Here is a 21,952-nt window from a genome sequence, read left to right as displayed (position 1 = left end):
TGAAAGTGAAAGGGAACTTTACAGGAGTGAGGGCAATTTTGCTTGTTTCTGCCATTTTGTGGGATTACAGTGAAGAAAAAAATCAACTGGTATTAAAAAAATCACCTACTAAGTTATCTTTGGCAATATCATAATGTCCACTTATACACTCAGGTGCCTGACAACTTTTAAGTATTTAAAACAAGTATATGACTCATGGCTGGGCAGCTAGGTGGTGCAGTGGATAGAGCACCAGTGCAGGAGTCAAGAGGACTTGAATTCAAATCTCACCTCAGGCACTTGACACTCACTAGCTGTGTGACCATGGGCAAATCATTTAACCCCAATCCCCTCATCCTGGGTCATCTCCAGGCATCCTGATGAATATCTGGTCAGTGGATTCAGATGGCTCTGGAGGAGAAGTGAGGCTGGTGACCTGCACAGCCCTTCCTCACTCAAACCAAAGCCAAGTGCAAGTCATGTCATTATTTCTCTGATGGCATGGTGTTCTTTGGCATGAAAGGATAGACATACATATGGTTCATGGCTACTTCACTTGATTCAAGTCACAACAATATGTTGATCCCAGTATGCCATATTATGAGATTGAGGAGACGACTTTCTATCATTATCTGGAGAGGACTTATTTATTCAAAACTGATAGTACTATGACAGAGGTAGGGTAGGAGGAATGTCGCTAACCCAGACACTCAGATCTCCCAAATAAATATATAATAAAAAACTGAAGAAAATAACTATACAGTCCATATAATATAGGATCCTAGCATGAGATATAATAGGAAACAAAGTATTAGGCTGAGTTTCATGATAGTATTATTAGCATTTTGATGTATTTCTGGGACTCTTTTCCTTATTTGTGGTCAAAGGAATATTTCTTCCTCTCTAGTCTTTTGACAGAGATGGATATAGACTGCCTTTGATTAAAAAAGAATTTCCATTATTTTTGAAACGTTTTAACAAGGTGCAAAGATTAAGCCAGAAGTTCTCTCAGTTTTTGGTTCTCATTAAACACTCTTTCCCTTGAGCAAAATTGTATGTTTATTCATTGGGGTTTACTTAGCTAGTGTTTAATGGTTGTCTCCACTGTTGGCAGCTGTCCTAAACCCAGGTATAAAAATGATATGTGTTGACCCCCAAAAGGAAAAAGAATGATGTAACTGATTGACCAAATACAAGTAGAGTTTACTAGAAAGTTTTCTTAGTTTGTAAGGTTTTAGTTGTAAAATACAGGATACCTCAAATATATACATTGATATTGTTGATTCTGATTCTTTCTTGGATTCCCTTTCCCCTTGTCTTCCCCCATCCTGCCACCTCAAAGAGATAAATCTATGATGATGACTAGTGCCACCTATAAGGTAGAAAATTTGTGGAATCTGAGGAAGTAAATCCTCCGTTCTCACATTGCTTTTATTGCCAAATGCTAGTTGCTACATCAACCTATTGGTTGATCAGGTGATTACCAAAACTGAATCTATGTAATGGGAAGCATATTGATCCCTAGACTCCTTCCTCCTTGATTTTTATAACTTTTAATTTATTTTCCCCTTTTATCATTGTTTTCCTGCTAATTAAATTCTTACTATGCCCACAGCTCCCAGCAACATACAACAATGGAGCCTTAATGATGGTTACAGCAAAGAGTAATTCAGTTGCCAAAGCTCCTATGAGATGACTAGGAGATTTCTAATTTCTAATGCTGTTACCAGAAAAGTGGGTAAGTGAAGTAATGTCTCCCTGAAAGTCTATGCCATCTAATGCCAAGCTTTTGCTGATGGTCTTCTCTACATTTAGCTTAGCTATATGTTTCATAGATTCATGGATTTAGGGCTAAGAGGGCCTCAGAAGCTATTTAATCCAACTCTAGTTTTTTAATTGAGGTAAATGAAGCCAGGGAGATTAAATGACCTTGCCTAGGGTCAAATAGGCACTAAGGAGCAGAGGATGATCCTCTGTTCCAAATCTAGTACTTTCGTGCTATATCATTTAACCTATCACCAATAATCTATTTCCAGGATCTGTACTTGAAACCTAACCAGATTTATAGAACCTGTTAAAGATTTTACTCCATGGTCATATCCTTAAAGAACTGAGTTCCTTCTGCACATTGATATAACAGAATAGAACTTTCATCATGGTATTAATATATATTTCCCTTTAAATCAAATTTCTATGAATGGTATTTACTTATTTTTGTTTTTTTTTCAAAAATTCAAATACTTTCCTAACATGCATATTAACCCTCTCTTAGTTATATCATCAGGGAATTCAAATTTACTGTAAATACACTTTATTACTATGAACAAAATTTTTTTCAATGAACAAAATACACTTTGTTTTTCTGAGCTTCACTTTATTTTCCCATGATGATCTGAAATGTTATTAATAATATATACAAAATGACTACTTTAAAAAAGTGCTTTTATCTAAGATTTTGCTCAAGCTGCTTTGCAGACTTGGAATGCTCTACTTTATCTTAACGTTTTAGAATCCAAAGTTTCTTTCAAGGCTCAGTTTTGGTGCTATTTCTTCCCATACAACATCTTTCTGATTTCATGGTCCCCAAAATCATTGGTACTTTATCCCTGCCCATGACTTTGCACTTGTTTTTTATACATTTTATGCTTTCCTGTCTCTCTAGTTTTTCTTCCTTTCTTCCCCATGCACAATGAAAGCATCATAAAATAAGTACTACTTTGCATATATATGTATGTTTATATGTATATACATACACATACACACAAATACACATATGTATGCATATGTGTGTATGTATGTGTGTGTGTGTATTCTAGAGATCTTTCAACTATAGCATGTTGTCTTCATCATTGGTTTAAAAAAAATAGAGGTTTGGATTAGGTAATATTCAAGATTCCCTCCAGTTCTATCTTTCTATGACCTCTGTATAATTGGATAGAAGGAAGGTATATTATGGGAATGCCTGGAAGTCAATGGGATTGTGTGACTAAATAGATTAGAAATGTGGAGAGGCATTGTGAATAGCTAATAGCATTCTCTGCTTCCCCTTGTGTTGACTCAAATTTGCCACTTCCTATTCAGTCTAATATTAGATAATACCATTTAGCTACATGGGAAGAGGATATATTCAATATATTACCGATATTAGAAGAGGTGCATATAAACATTTTTAAAAGTTTATTCTTTCTAACCTTTTGACCTTTCATAGCTCAAAGTATACCTATTTTTCTATTTTTTGTTTGGTAAAGTACTTAACAATGTATCCTTTACAAATGAGGATGTATAGAAACCTTTCCCCATTGTCCTCAATGACTTCTCCCTTATGTTCATAGGTGAAAGATGAAAATTTCTGCATTGAATTGATCAAACATAGACATCAGTTAAGAGGACTGATATGCTTTGCCACAACTCAATGGTAGTCTGGAGTTATTAGTAAAAATTGCCTAGAATATCCTCTCAGTGCATTTGTCCTAATCTTTCACCAATCCACCCTAGAACATTCTCTCTATAGTGACCAATGTCCAGGTGTCTACACCACTAGTGCCTCACCCATATAGTGTTGAGTATTGTGTATTTGTAAAGCTTTCAACATGAACTTGCTTTCCCATGTGCCATGGCTATAGCATAGAATCCATTATGTAAGGACATAATACAAATGAACAATTTCTAAAGATTCCATTTTAGTAGTCAACATCATTTACAGCATTTTGGTAGCAACCACAATAAAAAAAAGAGCTTTCCGAAATAAACTCGTTATCTGTCAGGACACTAGTAGCTAAGAGCACGTTAGAGTATGTATGACTTAAATAGTAAGGACTGCTTCTTATTCTATGTTGAAGCCTTAATGGATTTCAAAGGATACGAATTCTACAATTTCTAAAGTCAAGTATTGTGGCACCCCTGACAAGAACTATCAAAAGGAAATGAAAAAGTTGATTGAATACCTGACCACATTGCAACCACAACTAAACCTTCTTATGGCTTGTTAAGGTGCTACTGAATTAAGCCCCACACTTCTAAGTTTTTCAAAGCTGTGGAAGAGCTGATGGCCATCTGCAATGTGGCATCAAGGTACATAGTTAAAGAGGAGATGGAAATGTAATTCTGGGAAATGTAATAAATGGTCTTTACAAGTAATGGTTTGGATTTATATCCCTAACAAATTCCATTGCTTCAGATCTAAAGAAAAGTCATTTAAAAAAAAAGTTAGTTTGTTGGAGGGGTGAAATGCCCACACAAAGCAAATAGCCTAAGAAGAGAGCTATAAAAGGAGCATCTTATCAGCAGCCAGCATATGTGTTTCCTCAGTAGAGGCTTTTTCCCGTACCTGCTGCAGCTATCTCACCATTCATGAACATAAACCAGATTCCCGTGTTACTGAATCTATTACTTGTCTGTGCAAGGCTGATATTACTGCCCAATAAAAGAGCAACTTACATCAGGATAAATTGGTCACAGCATCTGTTTCTTATCACTTAATAATGCTCTCACCTGGCTCTTCACTTTTGTTGTCCCATTATCCAGATGATGAAGAGCAAAAGTCTGTTCTGTCAACCACACAGAATAGAATCCAACCAGAAATCACTCTCCACATCTGTGACAACTATTTAATAGGTATCATTTATATGACTGAAGTTCAAACAGGCAAAGCTGATTAGAATGATAACAAATTTCCAAATTTCCATTGTAACATGACATTACTAATCTCTCAGACTTTTATAAAAATCGTTAATTTTATCATGTCCAAAGGTGAAAAATGATATTATTAATTGACAACTTTTCCTCCTGTGCCAAAATTTTCTTTTGGACAGATTAGTTTTCCAAAATTATATTAATGAAATACTGCTCTCCATTATATTTTTCCAAGGAAGATCAATCTTACAATCTTTCAAGAAATTAGTTTTTGAAGCAAAAATACATGACTTTCAAAGAATTAACTCATAAAATGAATTTTGAAGGATGCAGCAATGTAGCAGAATTAATATTAGGTCAGAAGATGTAGCTTCAAATTTCAGCTTTGCTATTGGCTGGACATGTGACCTTGAAAGAGTTATTGTTAATAAGAAAAATGCATGAGCACCTACAGTGTATAGGGCAATTTGTTAGACCCTGAAGATAGAAAGAAGTATAATTTTCAATCCTAGGACTCAAGGTGTTTCAACCTGGTTTCAAAGACAATGCATATGCCTCTACATATACATTTAGTAATATACACATGTATAAAAAGGAAAAGAAAATAAGTATTTATTTTCTTAAGAGAGAGCAAGACATTGTGTTGGAGACAGAGAAATTACTTTATAAAAGAGGGAAAATAGACAAACAGATTAATTTGAATTTACTGTGCACATATTGTATATATTACAATGTAAGCTTCTTGAGGGTAGGAACTCTTTTGTTTTTCTCCTTGTATCCTCAGTGACTAGTACAGTGAATGCTACTTATTAGGCCTATAGTAAATATTTGTTGAATCAAATATATGAGTTTCATTTGTAACTCTCTATTTTATTTTGTAAGTTTCAAAGGAGGAGTCTATAGGTTTTACCAGATTGTCAATGGGTTCCATAATACAAATAGGTAAGACGCTTTTGATTCTTTTCCGTGTTCAAAAAATATTGAGACACATCAACTCAGACTCATTTTGTTTTGTTTTGTTTTCCCCCATAATAGGAATATAATGTTTGTAATCTTACTGAAGGTTTTCAAGCAAAGATTTGATAATCACTGATCCAGAGATTTGCTTTACAGATTGAGGAAAATAAAACCATGCTACTTGCTCAATGTCATAGAAGTAGAAAGTAGATGTAAGGTTTTACAGTGGGATAGAGAACTAGAACTGACGTCACAAAGACATGAGTTAAAATCCAGTCTCCAATACTTTCTAACTATAGGACGTTGGGCAAGTCACTTAATTTCTGTTTACCTCATTTTCCTCACTTGTAAAATGGGGATAATAGCACCTACCTCCCAGAGCTCTTGTGAGGATCAAATATATACCATTTGTTAATCACTTAGCACAGTACCTGGCACATTCTAGGTGCTCTGTAAATGCTAGCCATTATTGCTAAGTGACCTGTTGAGAGGTAGGTGCTTTGGATAAAAGGTAAGTAAAAAAATGGCAATATACTTTTCATGCTTTAACATGATTTTTTCCCTTAGATTGTTGCTGTATTTTTACTACCTTTTTAGCTTTACACAGATAGCCCCTAATTCGAGCTTCAAACATTCTAAAAGAATAATTTATGTATATGCCATTTCATATACTCCCTTACCTTTAACCACTACCATTGTGGAGAGAAAATCATGAAAACATGTTTCCCTGCCTACTTCACTTCTTCCTTCCAACTCCACTTCTTTGATTCCCCCCCATCTTTTAAAAATATTACTAAGAAATAGAAGCTCAGATTTATGCCTTGTTTCATTAATAGGAATATAGTGTTTATATTCTCACTGAAAGTTTTCAAGCAAATATTTGATAAAAACTTACACAGAATATTCTAGAGAAGATTCTTTTCAGCTACATTTTTGATGATATGATGTTACAAATTCTTTGAAATACCCTGATTCTATGAATATCTTCTTTTCCAATGAAGATGGAAAATGCAACACCTCTCCATGGATGATGGAACAGCTTTTAGCTCCATAATCTAGAGCCAAGGATATGGAAATTCTTCCCATTCCTCTTGTATCTTTTTTATTTAATTTTATTTTTTAGATGAATAACATATGCAGACATTTCTAAATATAATCATATGAAAATTAAGGACAATAATTGCTGTATTCATTTAGTGTACTGTAATAAGTGAAAAATATTAAAGTTTAATAGTAAAAAGAAACATAAAAGATTCAATTATTTTAAATTTTAGGACTGGAAATAGTTAGATTTTTTTTCTTTTCTGAGGAGGGAGATTATAGGGAAGGGACTGGCTATTATCTGTTATTTGTGCAAGCTAAATGCCAAATGATTACCACAGATAGTAAGTGTTCCAGAAGTTTGGCTGACAGAAGTCAGCTGAAATCTGGAATGACTGGGGAAATATCCATGCAGGAATCTGAACTTCAGCTAGATCCTGAAGAAAGGAGATTTAGCAGGAGGAATTCATAGGCAGAGAATTAGAAGAGACTTCGAATGTCATCTTATTAAATATAGACCTCCACTCACAAAAAATCATATAAAATAATAAGAGAAAACATACTACCTCCTAGGTGGTCTATAGAACTTTCAAATACTCCTGAATTTAGATTTTCCCTTAAATTCCCTTAAATTTCCCTTAAATTCCCTTCTATGACATTGAGCAAGTCACATGGTTTTATTTTCCTCAATCCGCAAAAACATTTTTAATATATATTTTTGGTAATTTATTCCTAGTTCTGCCCTTTGGTATCAGTTACAAGAACTGTGACCATTATACCTGCTATTCATTTTTTTTCTCATTCAATGTCTTAAAATGTCTTAAAATTTGTATTATCTTATTGTAATTATGATGGAATACTAATAAAGCTGCCCCAGCCCCAATATTCCAACTTCCTTATGGACTCCACTGAACAGCAGGTATGTCCTCATTTAACCACAGAATCTGTCTTTAACACAACACAAGCCCTCAGACACAATACAGCCACTGACCCTAGCTGGCCACTGTCCCCAGATCTAATTTGAACAGGTATGTTCTTGTACTCAACTGCAATCACATCATCTATTTAGTCCAAGACAGGCCCATGATGCCTAACTATTCATCTTTATCAGACAGGTACACGGTAGCTAGCCAGTTGGAAGAAGGCACAAACAGGATTTCTGGCCACTGAACCACAGAAGGGACCCCTCTACTACTACCTAATCTCTTGACAAATCTCTCCTACCTTTATAACATTCATAATTTCTGTTATGTAATTACATCTTTACCTATAAAATCCGTCTTGCTTTCACTGAAATTGTTGGTTCTCCTTGAATCCTAACCAGCTTCATGAGAGGCATCAGTTTCACTGATTGTCTATACTTGCTTTAGAGGTGGTCTGACCTAATTCTTTGAGATAGTGCTGCTACAACACATCATGAAACTCAAAACAATTAGACCATACCAAGTTAGGGAATTGTGTGAACAACACTCAGAGATCGAGATATATATGGTATCCTTATGGAAAAATATTCTGACTAGGTTGACTGTAACAGAGAGGTCACTTAGCATTTTTCATTTTAGCATTGCACATTACTTGATGAATTTTACATTAAAAAAGAAAAAAAATAACCTGAATTAGTGGTTGTTTTTTCAATTTGACTCTCTCTCACTTTCATAAATCTTATTGGATTGCAAACTCCTTGAGAACACACTTCTTTTTATATCCCCAGAGGTTCTTAACTTATTTGCGTATATGTTATATCCCTTAAAAGAACATAAGATCATTGATATCACAGACTTCCTTTTTAGTCTTCATATGTCTATAAGCTGGAACCATACTTTGTACCTAGTAGGTGCTTGTTAATTATTTGTTGAACTAAAGTTGTGGAAGATAAATTTGGAGAAATTGGTAGGGGTCAGATAGGGGAAGTTCTTAAATGTTATTTTAAGGAATTGGAATCTTGGCCATTGCTAGTGAACAATGGCTAATGAATTTGTTTATTGGTTGGTTGGTTTGGTAAAGGAATCATATGAACAAAGAATTGTTTTCAGAATATTACTTTGATTGGGCTGTTTAAGATGGATTGGACAGGGAAGAGATTAATCTGCAGGATAACCTGTCAGAAAACATTAGGAAAAGTCCATTTTGGGTAAGATTTTGAGTTTGGTTTTAGATATACTGACTGAGAATTAAAAAAAAAAAATAGAATGTTCATGTGAAAATGAATGGTAGGTAGTTGAAGTTACAAGAGTAGATCTCTGTTTAAAGTTCATGCTAGAAATACGCAGAAAGGAAAGTCATGCTAGCTCCAAATAATTTCCGCCCATTTTTCTTTCATGCAACTTCCCCAAGGATCTCTATCAGACAACATTTTCCTAGCTCAGCCTCTCTTGTGTCTCAGCTTCCTCATCCATAAAATGAGGATGTTAATATGTGACCTTACTCACAGTGTTCTTGGGAGGATCTATTAAGATAATGAACATCAAAGCACTTTGAGAAATATGAAGAGCTCTTCAAATTTAAGGTGATATTAATTCAGTTACCCAGCAGTATCCCAGTGGGTGTTTACATAAACCCATCACTCCCTCTCTTTAGGGGGAAGAGCAGGCACAGTGATTTTATGATTGGTTTTTGCCTAAGTGTTTTGGGCACGGTATGGATGGGATTGGGGGGAGAGAAGCAAAGCCACAAGCAATAATGTAAACGTAGCGATGATCTCTGCAAACAAAGACAGCTCTAATCCCTCAAACAGAGCATATGTGAGCTCAAAATGGAACATAAATAGCAATGTGTTAGCACACACAGCTCCCAAAGCCTTTAGCAGTCTGATCTAGACTTTCTACAGTCTCCCAAAGGAATCTCATAGCACAATAAACATTTTTTAAAAATCTCTCTTTGTCTATACATGAATGTCAATCTTCTTGGACCACTTTTTTTGTTAAACAGAATGGAAGGTCACAGCATCATAGATTTTAAGATATCAGCTGCTCCAACCAAAAGAAATTCCAGTTTACAAGTGATCATCCAGCCTTTGCTTGAATAGTTGGTAGTCAATGACAATTCTGATTAACTGTAACTTAGGTGGCACAGTATGTAGAGTGCTAGGCCTTCAGTCAGGAAGACCTGAGTTCAAATTCAGCCTCGGATACTTACTAGTTTTCTGATCCTGGGCAAGCCATTTAACGCTGTTTGCCTCAGTTTCCTCATCTGGAGAAGGAAATAGCAAACGACTCCAGTAGGTCTGCCAGGAAAACTCCAAATGGGGTCATGAAGAGTGAGACACAACTGACCAAAAGCAACAATATGAAGTACCTAAAGATGATAAAGAAATTATTTTCTACTTAATTCCCAGTCTATGAGTTGTGAAACAGGTTTTTTAAAAAGTAAATATATTGAGAGTAAGCATAAAGCATGTAATGAGTTAATTTTTTTTAATGACAAGAACATTAAATATACTAGTTTATCAATGTAGGTATGAGGATGAGTTTCCTGATGTTGCTTAAACATTATGGGTCTTATCTATGTTTTATCTTATTTTAAAATAGACTAAAGAGTAAAAATCAAAAACCACGTATATCTTCAACTGTGTTCTTAACTGGAGTCCATGAGCATGTTTAAAAACATCATAACTGTATTTCAATATTTATTTTTCCTCTTTAGTCCTATATATTATATTTTATAATTTGAAAGCATTTATTGTATCAATGTGCCTATAGACTGTGCCAAATTGCACTAGCTGTTTATTACATCCTGGGAAAAGACAAGCAGCACCTGTTTTACAGCCTCTTTTGGCTGAAGAAATCCTACTCTTGATTATATCTTTCATTGTGTTTCCTTTGTAAACAAATGCTACAAGAATAATGTTCTTACGGTCTTAAGTATGTTATGGGAGAAGGAAAAAAAATAAGCGTTTTGGTTGCAGAAGAAGAGCAGTAAGATACAGGGGCAGCTTTGGGCATCATCAGAGCCAAAAGTATAACAGAGCAGACTTTTGAGCTCTATACCTATAATACATATGTCCACATATATGTGTCTCTGTACACATATACATGCATGTATGTGCAAAGAGGCTGTAGTTTGGGGGTTTAGTTTTCATGTCATGCTGTTTAAGCATATGAAATGTAAAAGTCACTAAAATTGCCAGATTTTTTTCACAAAATATATTGTCTTGGCATGTTTTACCCACTCTATTTGTGAAATTGATTTTTTTTCAATATAGAACCTTCCAATTTGTCCCTAATAGATTAGAAAGATCAAGTGGTGGATGTGGAGAACAGGGATTTAATGGACTCAAAAGGATAAAAGGTGAGAGGCAAATAGAGGAGGCCCAGAACTCAGAGATCCTGCAGCTCAGGTATTAGATTTTAGGACAAGAAAGTATAGCTCAGAAATTTTAAGTGACTGGTTTTAGGTGATACTGAAAAAGGGAGTGATAATGATGGAGAATGAAATAAAATTTCAATTTAATAAAGTTTTAGTAATATTTTTAAAAAGAATTTAAAGCTAATATGTAGATGTTTGAATGTAAAAATACAATGAACCTATAAGAAAAGTTATGTCTAAATAAAACCAAGGCTTTCAACTAAAGAACAGTAAAATAAATGTTTTTGTCCCCATTAAAAAAAAAAAAGAACAGTGGGAAGTAAGGCAAAAGAAACCCTAAAAATTGGAAATGTAAGGAGAAATCCTATGAAATTAAGAAAGAAACTCAACCCTGTTGTAGAACCTAGATAAACACTGTTTGAAAGGTGGTATAGCTGTGCTCTAGAAGCTGACCCAAAACACAGACACCAGCACTTTTATGAGCCTATTTAATAACCATTAAATGTACCCTTGTTACTGGTGAAGTGTGGGAGGAAATTAGTGCCAAATTAGTTAGAAAGAGGATAGCTTGTGGGTTGTCACTCAAGTACAGAATCTTAGAGTGTATCCAAGAGATGATGATTTTGTCAGTGAGAATTAGCATATATAATGAGTTGGAAGCTTGGGAGTTCTCATTGGTTTTCCTGAAAGAATCTATGTGAATCCAAAGTTGAAATTCATAGTCTTACAGATAATATGCCCTGTGTGAGAACGATGTTCTCTTGGTTATAGTAGGGTAGTTCAGGGAGGGGAGAGAGTGTCTTGGGACATTGAAGTACATGGAGCACCAAGCATGAGTTACAGGTGATCATGGGTATTAGCATGCTATTGGACATACTGAGGGTTATAATTTTAGATTTTATGGCAATATCCCAGAAGAGATCTTACAAGGACTTAGATAATCCTACCATCTGCTACAAAATGTATTCTCAGATAAAGTGTGCTGATGTCTCAACATTGCCTGTGAGTATAATTTATTGTCATTTATTCTGTAAATTCAGTAGTTGTCAGTGATTGAATTAATACTCTATTTTTCTGCTGATTAGTCTCTTCCTCTGTTCACTCATTAAGGAGATTCTGAAGTTCAAATTATTTGTGTTTATATTCCTCATAAGTACTGGTGGAAATATTTTACTCCTCAAAGGATTTGTGATTAAGTAGTATGTTTTCTACCCTTCCTGGACTGTTAATCCCATCAGACTTTGTCAAGCATCTGCCTCTGGGGGCGGTGGGGATGAAGTGCTAAAAGGGTCTCATTCCAGATGATTTTCCTAAGTATTGTAATAAGGAATCTTACTTTTCTATGCCAATGCACTCAAACTGAATTTCTAATATGGGGCCATTGACTATGAGAGATCTTATCTTCTATTTGATATTTAGATCACAGATCACAACATCAAGGTAATTTGCTTCAGTGAATTGCCTGCCCCCACCCCCCCCTTGTTTTTCTTTCCATGAGCATCTGTTGCCCTGAAAGGAGTTGTATTATCCTTTAGCCAGGATTTTGAGTTCAGTTTTGCTGTGCACAATTTGTACTGTTTTGAACAGCTGGCTATCACTCTGGCTTTCCCATTTCCCTCACAGTTGAAATGATTTACCACCTGTAGGTGCATCCTGCTTCTTCTGTGTTCATTCGTTAGGTTAATTAACTTTTTACTCTTTTTGATTTTTTATTTCCAGCCTTAATAGTTAAATCAGCCATAAACACACAAAGGGTGTGCATCATTCTGCTATGAGCAACTGTGTTGGATATTCTGAGAATTAGCCTCATGAATCCAAAAACGACCAGCTGCCTCTCCCAACCACAAGTGCTCATTAAACTACAATACAGGGGGACACTTCTTAGGTTACTTTATTTCCATCTTATAATATCTTCAGAATGCCTCTTTTTTGTCCCTCATCTTTAGTTGTGGAACTGCTTTGCTTTTTGCCACAACAACAAATGTAGTTTAGAACTAACACTTTTACAGCAAGAAGATTCTATTTATTCTTCCAAATCCCCACCAGTTTTGTCAGATCCAAGGCTTCTATATGTTTTTCACTTACTCAGATTGAAATAAAGCATTTTTTTTTTCTTCCAGCAGGGAATAACCTAGTATTATAACCACAGAGTACTCTAGTGTTTCTTGCCTGGAAACAAAAAGGGGAAAAAAGGACTAGGGGTAGAGAACTGTAAAGGCTGACTGATGAAACAAACTCTTATTAACCTCTCTTATTATCTTCAACGAATTTCCCCAGAGTGAAGTAAAAGCAAAATGTACATTGTTGTCCAAAGTGCCTCATAGTAGGATAAAATCACAGTCGTCTTTGCCTGATGCATTTGAGTCTGTATGCTGCAAGCATGTCAGAATGACAGCTAGGTCTGCACATTTGGACATGAGCTTGGTGTTTTCTCATTTGGACACAGGTTGAACCCAATTTTCTCTAACAGAATGGCATGTAAGGTCGTTTCACATGCCCAGTGTGGGGTAAGAGAAATCCATTGCCTGTGTCTTCACAGGAAATACAATTGGCACATGGCTATATGCATACCAGTTTTGCTGGGCCAGTGGAATTCACCCATCAGGGTTCTCTTGAAGTCTGTGGAGTAAATGCCACCACAGCCTGAAGTGAATTTGTTAACTTCCTGGCTGTGCTTCTGAATCTAAGGACTTTGTCACTGTGCCTATGCCCCATTTCCTCTCATCCCCCATCTCTACCTCTATATGTTGCTTTCCTCCTTTGGAATTGTAAACTCCTTGGGGACAAGGTCTGTCTTTTTTTTTTTTTTTACTTCTATTGATATCCCTATGATCTAGCATACTCCCTGACACATGATAATTATTTTAAAAAAGTATGGTTCCTACTTTCCTTCCTTTTATCTGGTAATCATTTTGTTCAGCAGATCTAGAGAAAAGACAATATGCTCTCAGCTTTCTTTTGAACCCTTCTTAAGAACTTAGAGTCATCGATCTAGAAATGGAAGCTCACATATCTAAAACATCAGAAACCATCTAGTTGAAACTTTCCATTTTAGGGAAGAGAAAATTGAAGCCTAGAGAGGTTAAATGATTTGCCCAGAATTATAAAGATAGTAGCAGGGGCCTCTGGCACCAAGACCAGAGTTTTTTTCTACTGTGCCATCCTACCTCCTTCATTTGTATATACATACTCTGCAGTACATCTTAGATATATTCTCCGCTACACCTAGGATGAATGAAGAGTGATGGAATACTTGGATCTTGATAGAAATTGTAGGATCACAATTTCCTGTATCTGATTTCAGAGTGATATGTGTGTATGTATGTGTACATATGTGTGTATGTGTGCATGCATGTGCAAAGGGTGGGTAAGGGGAAGTTTCTAATTCAGCATAATATCATGGAAAGCATCTAGTATTTACTTTTTTTTTTTCTCAAACCTTCAGAGTAAATCGCAAGAAGCCAAAGAGTCAGAATTTTAGGCTATGAAAAACTGGCAAAAAGCAAAGTATAACCTAAGGGGAAACGGAACAGGGCCATGTTTGACCTCCATTTGTATGATGTATCTCCTACATAGACAACAATCCTGTCAATAAAGCCATTTGCATGATTAAATGCCAGTTGAGAGAAAGTTGAATGATCTCTCGACTTTTTGCAGAACAGCTCCAATTCAAGGTAATGGTAGAGCCTTTGTGAAGTTGACCATGCTTCCTTTGGCTGAGTTTCAAGGCTTTCTTTTTTAAACTAAACACTGTAAAGATAAGGGGGCTTACATTTAGCTTTTATTAACTTCTCAAACCTTACCTGGGGTGCCAGTTATTATTGTTCAGAGTACAGAACTCATCTTTGAATTAAGTTCAAAGCAAAAGAAAAGTGTAACATTTGAAGTGGAATTGTATACATACCTACTGAGAGTGGTGCCGTTTTGTTGTTTTATGTGAGAGGGGCATGAAATCACATCAGACAAAATGTATGTATCTTAACAGGAGTAGTAAAAGTTTCCATATATTTGGTAAGGGAAAAATAAAAGTATATTGAGTATAATCAAAGAATAGCCGTATAGCCCTACATTGTCCAAGTAAAGAATGTGAGACTGACAGAATTTAAATTACTTTCACACAACATGTTCATGGCAAGACCCAGCCTAGAACACATCATACAATTATTGATATGGTTCTGGAAGGGATCTTTGAACCCATGGAGTCCAAACCTTTCATTTTACAGATGGGGAAACCAAGACTGGCAAGTATTAAGTGACTTGTCCATAGTCACATAGTAATTAACTATCTGAGCTCTTATTTATTAAAAGATATAAAATATAGGCTTATTTTCAGCTAATATATACCTGATTTTTAAATTAAAGAATTTATCTGCTCCTTCCCCTTCTTTCTTTGTGCCCTTCCTCCCCTTTTATATGGAATTTTAGAGCTGGAAGAGAATTTAGAGAATATAACATGCAAATATCTATTTGCATAGAAAAAAAAACTATCATCACGAAAGGTTCAATCTCAAAGCTAACAAGTAAAAGAGGCAAGGCAGAACCTACAGTTTCTGACTAATTCTGAACTTTTTGTATTACATTGTGTTTTCTTCAGCCTAATTAAATCTCCATCCTTTCATTCTGACTCTCCCCCACTCAATACCCCACCAGTAATAATTCTTGTTTAGTGTCAACCATTAAAGGAAATGTGATGTAGTAGAGACTTGGCATTAGAGTCAGAAAGAACTATAGTCAAGTCATGTCTCTGACACATACTTGGTGTGTGTTCTTGAGCAAATCAATTGAATTCTCAGTAATCAAGGCAATTCTTTAAGACTCTAAGTTATATTAGAATTGGTGACTCACATTTCTATAGCAACTGGTCATGCTAGAATTCTGCTCAACAAAGAAATCATGGTTTGACCCAGTCTTGGTTAATGCCACTGAATTTGTGAATTTCCATCTGATGAATAATTGAGCCTTTTATAATTTCTCCAAATCTAAGCTGGAGTTTAATGGCTGGGGAATCACAAAGAGTTCAATGCAAAATTAAGGGTTAATATGTATGATTTTCTTCATTCTATGATTATGAAGAACATATTATTTCATGTGTATCTGAATAAAAAAATAAGAATAGATATTTAACATTCAGTTTTTACCATGTTAATTTTAAGGCATCATAAGGAGAGTGAATAGAAGTCTTTTTTTTATTATTTATTTGTTTATTTTTAGTTTTCTACATTCATTTCCACAAGATTTTGGGATCCAAATTTTCTCCCCATCTCTCCCCTCCCCAAACCCCAAAACATCCTGCATTCTAATTATCCATTTCCTCAATCTGCTTTCCCTTCTATAACAACCCTCCCTTTGCTTGTCTCCATCTTCTCTCTTTTCTTGTAGGGTAACAGATTTCTATACCCCATTACCTGTATTTCTTATTTCTCAGTTGAATGCAAAAACAATTCTCAACATTCATTCCTTAAACTTTGAGTTCCAACTTCCTCCCTCCCCACCCATCCCCACTGAGAAAGCAAGTAATTCAATATAGGTTATACATGTGTAATTATGCTAAGACTTCCATAATAGTCATATTGCAAAAGACTAATTATATTTCCTTCCAAACTATCCTGCCCCTTATTTATTCTGTTCTCTCTTTAGACCTTGCCACTCCCCTAAAGTGATTACTTCTTATTTCTCCCTCCTCCCATTTGCCCTCCCTTCTATCAACCACCCACTGCACTCACCCCTTCTCCCCTAGTTTCCGGTAGTGTAAGATAGACTTTAGTATCGAACTGAGTATGCGTGTTATTCCATCTTAAAGTCAAAGGTGATGAAAGTAAGCTTCACTTTTTGCCTCTCACCTTCCGCCTTTTCTCTTCATTGAAAAGCTTTTTCTTGCCTGTTTTATGAGAGATAATTTGCCCCATTCTATTTCTCCCTTTCTCCTCCCAATATATTCCTTTCTCATACCTTATTTTTTTTTTTTTTAGATATTATCCCTTTCTATTCAACTCACCCTGGACCCTTTGTGTGTGTGTGTGTGTGTATACGTGTGTGTATGTATATGTATATACATATGTATATGTAAGGACATATATTATATATACATATATATGGATGGATGGATATATATGTATGTATTTATGTATGTATGGAGATCTATATACGTATGTATTATCCCTCCAATTACACAAATACTGAGAAAACTTTTAAGAGTTACAAATATTGTCTTTCCATGTAGGAATGTAAACAGTTCAACTTTAGTTAGTCCCTTATCAGTTCTCTTTGCTGTTTACCTTTTCATGCTTCTCTTCATTCTTGTGTTTGCAAGTCAAATTTTCTATTCAGCTCTGGTCTTTTCATCAAGAATGCTTAAAAGTCCTCCATTTCATTGAATGACCATTTTTTCTCCTGAAGTATTATACTCAGTTTTGCTGAGTAGGTGATTCTTGGTTTTAATCCTAGGTTCTTTGACTTCTGAAATTTCATATTCCAAGTCCTTTGCTCCCTTAATGTAGGAGCTGCTTGATCTTGTGTTATCTTGATTTTATTTCCATAATACTAGAATTGTTTCTCTCTGACTACTTGCAATATTTTCTCCTTGATCTGGGAAGTCTGGAATTTGACTCCAATATTCCTAGAAGTTATTCTTTTCGGATCTCTTTCAGGAGTCAGTTGAGGGATTCTTTCAATATTTATTTTATCCTCTGGATCTAGAATATCAGGGAAGTTTTCTTTGATGATTTCATTAATGATGATGTCTAGGCTCTTATTTTGATCATGGCTTTCAGGTAGTCCCATAATTTTTAAATTCTCTCTCTTGGATCTATTTTCCAGGTCAGTTGTTTTTCCATTGAGATATTTCATCTTCTATTTTTTTTCATTCTTTTGGTTTTGTTTTGTAATTTCTTAGTTTCCCATAATGTCAGTAACTTTCATCTACTCCATTCTAATTTTTAAAGTATTATTTTTTTCAGTGAGATTTTGAACCTCCTTTTCCATTTGGCTTATTCTGCTTTTTAAAGCATTCTTCTACTCATTGTCTTTTTGGATCTCTTTTGCCATTTGAGTTAATCTATTTTTAAAGGTCTTATTTTCTTCAGCATTTTTTCTGGGTCTCCTTTAGCAAGTTGTTGACTTGCTTTTCATGATTTTCTTGCATCTCTCTCATTTCTCTTCCCAATTTTTCCTCCACCCCTCTTAACTTGTCTTTTTTTAAATCCTTTTTGGGCTCTTTCATGGCCTGAGACCATGGCCTTGACTTTTATATCTTCCTCTGATGGCAAGCATTCTTCTTCCTCATCTGAAAGGATGGAAGAAAACATCTGTTCACCAAGAAAGTAACCTTCTATAATATTACTTTTTCCCTTTCTTTAGGCATTTTCCCAGCCAGTTACTTGAGTCCTTTTGTCAAGAGTAGGGTATACTCTGGGGATCTCTAAGTTCTCAGTTACTCCAAGGTGACATAATCAAAGGAAAGGATTTTACTCCTCTCCTACCCTGCACTCTGGTCTGGGAGCTACCAAAGATTTTCTGCCCAGGATCTGCAAGTAGCCTTCATTTACCAGTGTCTCCACCAGCTCCACTATATCAGTACTCTTCCTCACCCCAGAACCACTACTCAGGGCTGAGACGCAGGTCAGCAGCTCAATTCCCTCCATGTCTTTAGAATGAGGGCTCCAAAAGTGGACCCTGCTGCTGCTGCTGCTGCTGCCTCTGCCTGTGACCAGGGATAGGGGAGGATCCTGCTCCCTTCTCACCCACGTGAAAAAGCTTTCTCACTGACCTTTGAAGCTGTCTTTGGTGTTTGTGGGTTAAGGGATCTGGGAACCACAACTGCTGTCTGGGATGCCACCTCTAAGGTCTGCTCTAGTCCTGTTCCTGTCTGTGCCACAGGGCCAAGGCTAGGCTGGGCTCAGTGGGCTGTGCTCCACTCTGCAACCTGTGTGATAGACCTTTTCTGCTGGCCTTTCAGGCTGCCTTGGGCTGAAAATCTCTTTCACTCTGTTGTTTTGTTTCTTCTGTTGCTCTAGAATTTGTTCAGAGTTATGTTTTCAGGTATTTTATGGTCTGTGGGGGAAGAGTTAGAGTAGGTGCATCTTTCTCCTCTGCCATCTGGGTTCCACCCTCTAGAAGTCTTCTGAATAAGGAAATTGATGCGACTGGTTTGAGAGCAGGAGACTTTATCATTTATTGATATAAATTTAGAATTCTTCAGCATTCAGGCTAGAGGTAAATTGTTAACTGGGAGCAGTAAACAATGTTTTCTTTAATTAAAAAGTCTAGTATTTATTGACTAAAAACCAGACTTGTATTTTATGTCTCCTAATAAGTAAGAGTTTGATATAGCAGAGGAGAGGGGAAAGGAGAGATAGCACTAGACTGAGATTCAGGATGACTTGAGTTCAAATCCTGCTTCCAATAGTTAATTAACTGTGTGACTATGGGCAAGTCATTTAATGCTTCTCAGCCTTGCTTTCCTTGTTTGTATAATGAGAGGTTTGGCACCTATGGCTTCTGACTTCCTTTGAAACTCCAAATATAGATGGATACAGAGAGATAGACGCTCCTTGCAAGAAACAAATAATACATATGTATCTTAGGTTTGTATGAAACTCTTGTATTGTTCAGAGACTACTGACCCAAAGCTGTCTGATTGTGTCCTGAGAGGAGTTGGTAGGAAAGTTTTGGAAAGGAGGAACATTTGTGCTTACAGGGTGTAAGTGATAAATGCCTATCTGCTCAGCTCATACTAACTCTTCCCCACAAGTAATACAGCATGGTAGCACTCTCTTTACTCATTGAAAAGGGGTCATGGGGTAAAAAAGTATTAGAAAGGAGCATAACACACTCAAAGTATGATGAGTTGGGCAGTTAATTACTCACAGGTATGTAAGTGTGTGACTCCATCTCATAATCCCACAGGCACACCATGATGGTGGCTCAGGAAGACAGCATGATATATACATCCAGCTAGAGCCTAGACCTCATGGATCTCTCCTGTCTAGCATATTGTTTTTGCTGGAGATATTAATAGAGACTGAGTAAGAGAAGTGCTTTAGGGATAGTCTATCACTGTGTGATCAGGATTGCAACCTTCTTTATCAGTTACAGGGATACTGTGATTAGTAAGCTTTGACCATCTTACAAACGTGAATTAGATGAAGTTTGCTGAGCTGATAGTTTGATACCCTTGCAATCCTAATCCTAAATATAGTTGGGTTCATTGGAACTTCCCAATGCATTGGTAAGTCAATCAGAGGTCAAACATAAAGTCACTTCTATCACCTTGGGCCTAGCAATAGGTAGACATAAGCCAATCTTCACACTAATTAGGGGTTGTTCTTTCAAAATTCTTCAGGCTTGGCTAGAAAGCCAGGTTATATCTTTGAAGAAATGGTAGAAAAGAGGGAAAAAATAGTGAATAAATTTGAATAAGGGCTGTGCGTGGAGATGATCCAGTAGGAGCACTCTTTGGTATGATACGTATCTCCACATGGCCCTTCTGAAAATGATTTACCTTCCCATACTCAGAGTTGTAGCACCAATAAGCACCAATGAGTTCATACTGTCTATATGATGATGTTTATATTTGCACTATTAAAACTGGCCCTAAGATCAAGTGAAAGATGCAAAAATTATATAAATTGCTTTTTCCCCCTTTCACCATAGAGGAGACCTAGACAAAAAGAAATGAAATTATTTTCTTAGCCTACTAAGAAAGGAGCAGGATGACTGAAGGAGAAAGTTGCGTCATGCAGTAGAAAGTTATGACATTTAGAACATATCTGAGAATATTTATATTCCTTCAAAAACTTCTGGGAATGATGAAAGAGAACAGATTATTAAATTGTGGGAGATGTTAAAGTTGAAATATGTCATACATTTAAATAATAAACAGATGATCTAATGACATCTCCATGAAGCAAAATGATGACAATGATGATGTGTGTACTTAAATAAAAATAATCATATTCCAACTATATTCCAACTATACATTTGTAAAGATAAATTTCCAAAAGTAATACAAGAAAATCACAGAATGTGGTACTTTCCAAAAACCATGAGGTAGTTTAAGTTAGCTTAATTCAATAAGAAAAAAGTCTATCAAGACACAATTTTCAGAAGAACCTGCAAGTGATCCCGTGCTGAGCAAGAAAAGCTGTTACATGACACCAGAAGTCTCATTAAACCACCAATATCAAAGCACCTCAAGAATATATAATTAAATAATGGAATCAAATGTGACTGTTGAAGAACATAATGGAGTATATTTCTTACAAAGTACTGAAAGAATCAATTTGCATTTGGAAATTTGCAAAGAGGTTTTATGAGAAACAAAATAAAATTTTCTGTAAGCTATAAAAATATAGTCACCTGACTTCAAAGATAATGAGAGGGTGCTTTCACGAACTGTAATATTTAGGGATTAGGTCTCCAGGAAAGTGTTTTTTACACGTTACCACAAAAAAGGAGTCTTTGGGAATGAATAGACCATTTATAACTTCCTATGAGTGAGTTGAGACTCAAGGAGTTGAATAAGGAATGCAGAAGTATAGATCTCAGAAAAATAGAAAGTGTCCTGGATTTGAAGTCAAGTGATCTGGGTTCATATCCTTGCTGTGCCTCTTACTACTTGTGTAGTTTCTGCCAAGTCATTAAATATATCTGGGCTTTAACTACTTAGATTGTGAACTTAGAAGATGGGATTAGATTGATGAACTTAAATTTCCTTCTATCTTTAGGACTCTACATTCAATTTCATGTTTTGTCGTGTCTTCATCTCCTTTCTGCATTTTTATAATAGTGAAAAATAAATTAAAATGTAAAAGGCATTCATGAGGGTAAAGTGATAAAAGTGCATAGCCATTAGATTGAAAGGACTCTAAACTGGGAGAAAAAGTGAGGTAGTTTTTGCCTCAGTGATAGCAAGGTTTATATTAACTTACTAAGAAAGGAATGGGATGACTGAAGAAGAAAACAAAAGCACTGGAAAAAAGGAAGAGAATATATTTCTTAATGTTTTCTGTATGCTAGTCACTGTAGTAAGTACTCTACA

The sequence above is a fragment of the Notamacropus eugenii genome, chromosome 6, assembly GCF_028372415.1.
Source record: "Notamacropus eugenii isolate mMacEug1 chromosome 6, mMacEug1.pri_v2, whole genome shotgun sequence".
In the NCBI taxonomy this organism is placed as follows: domain Eukaryota; kingdom Metazoa; phylum Chordata; class Mammalia; order Diprotodontia; family Macropodidae; genus Notamacropus; species Notamacropus eugenii.
Note: the sequence above shows the minus strand (reverse complement) of the source record.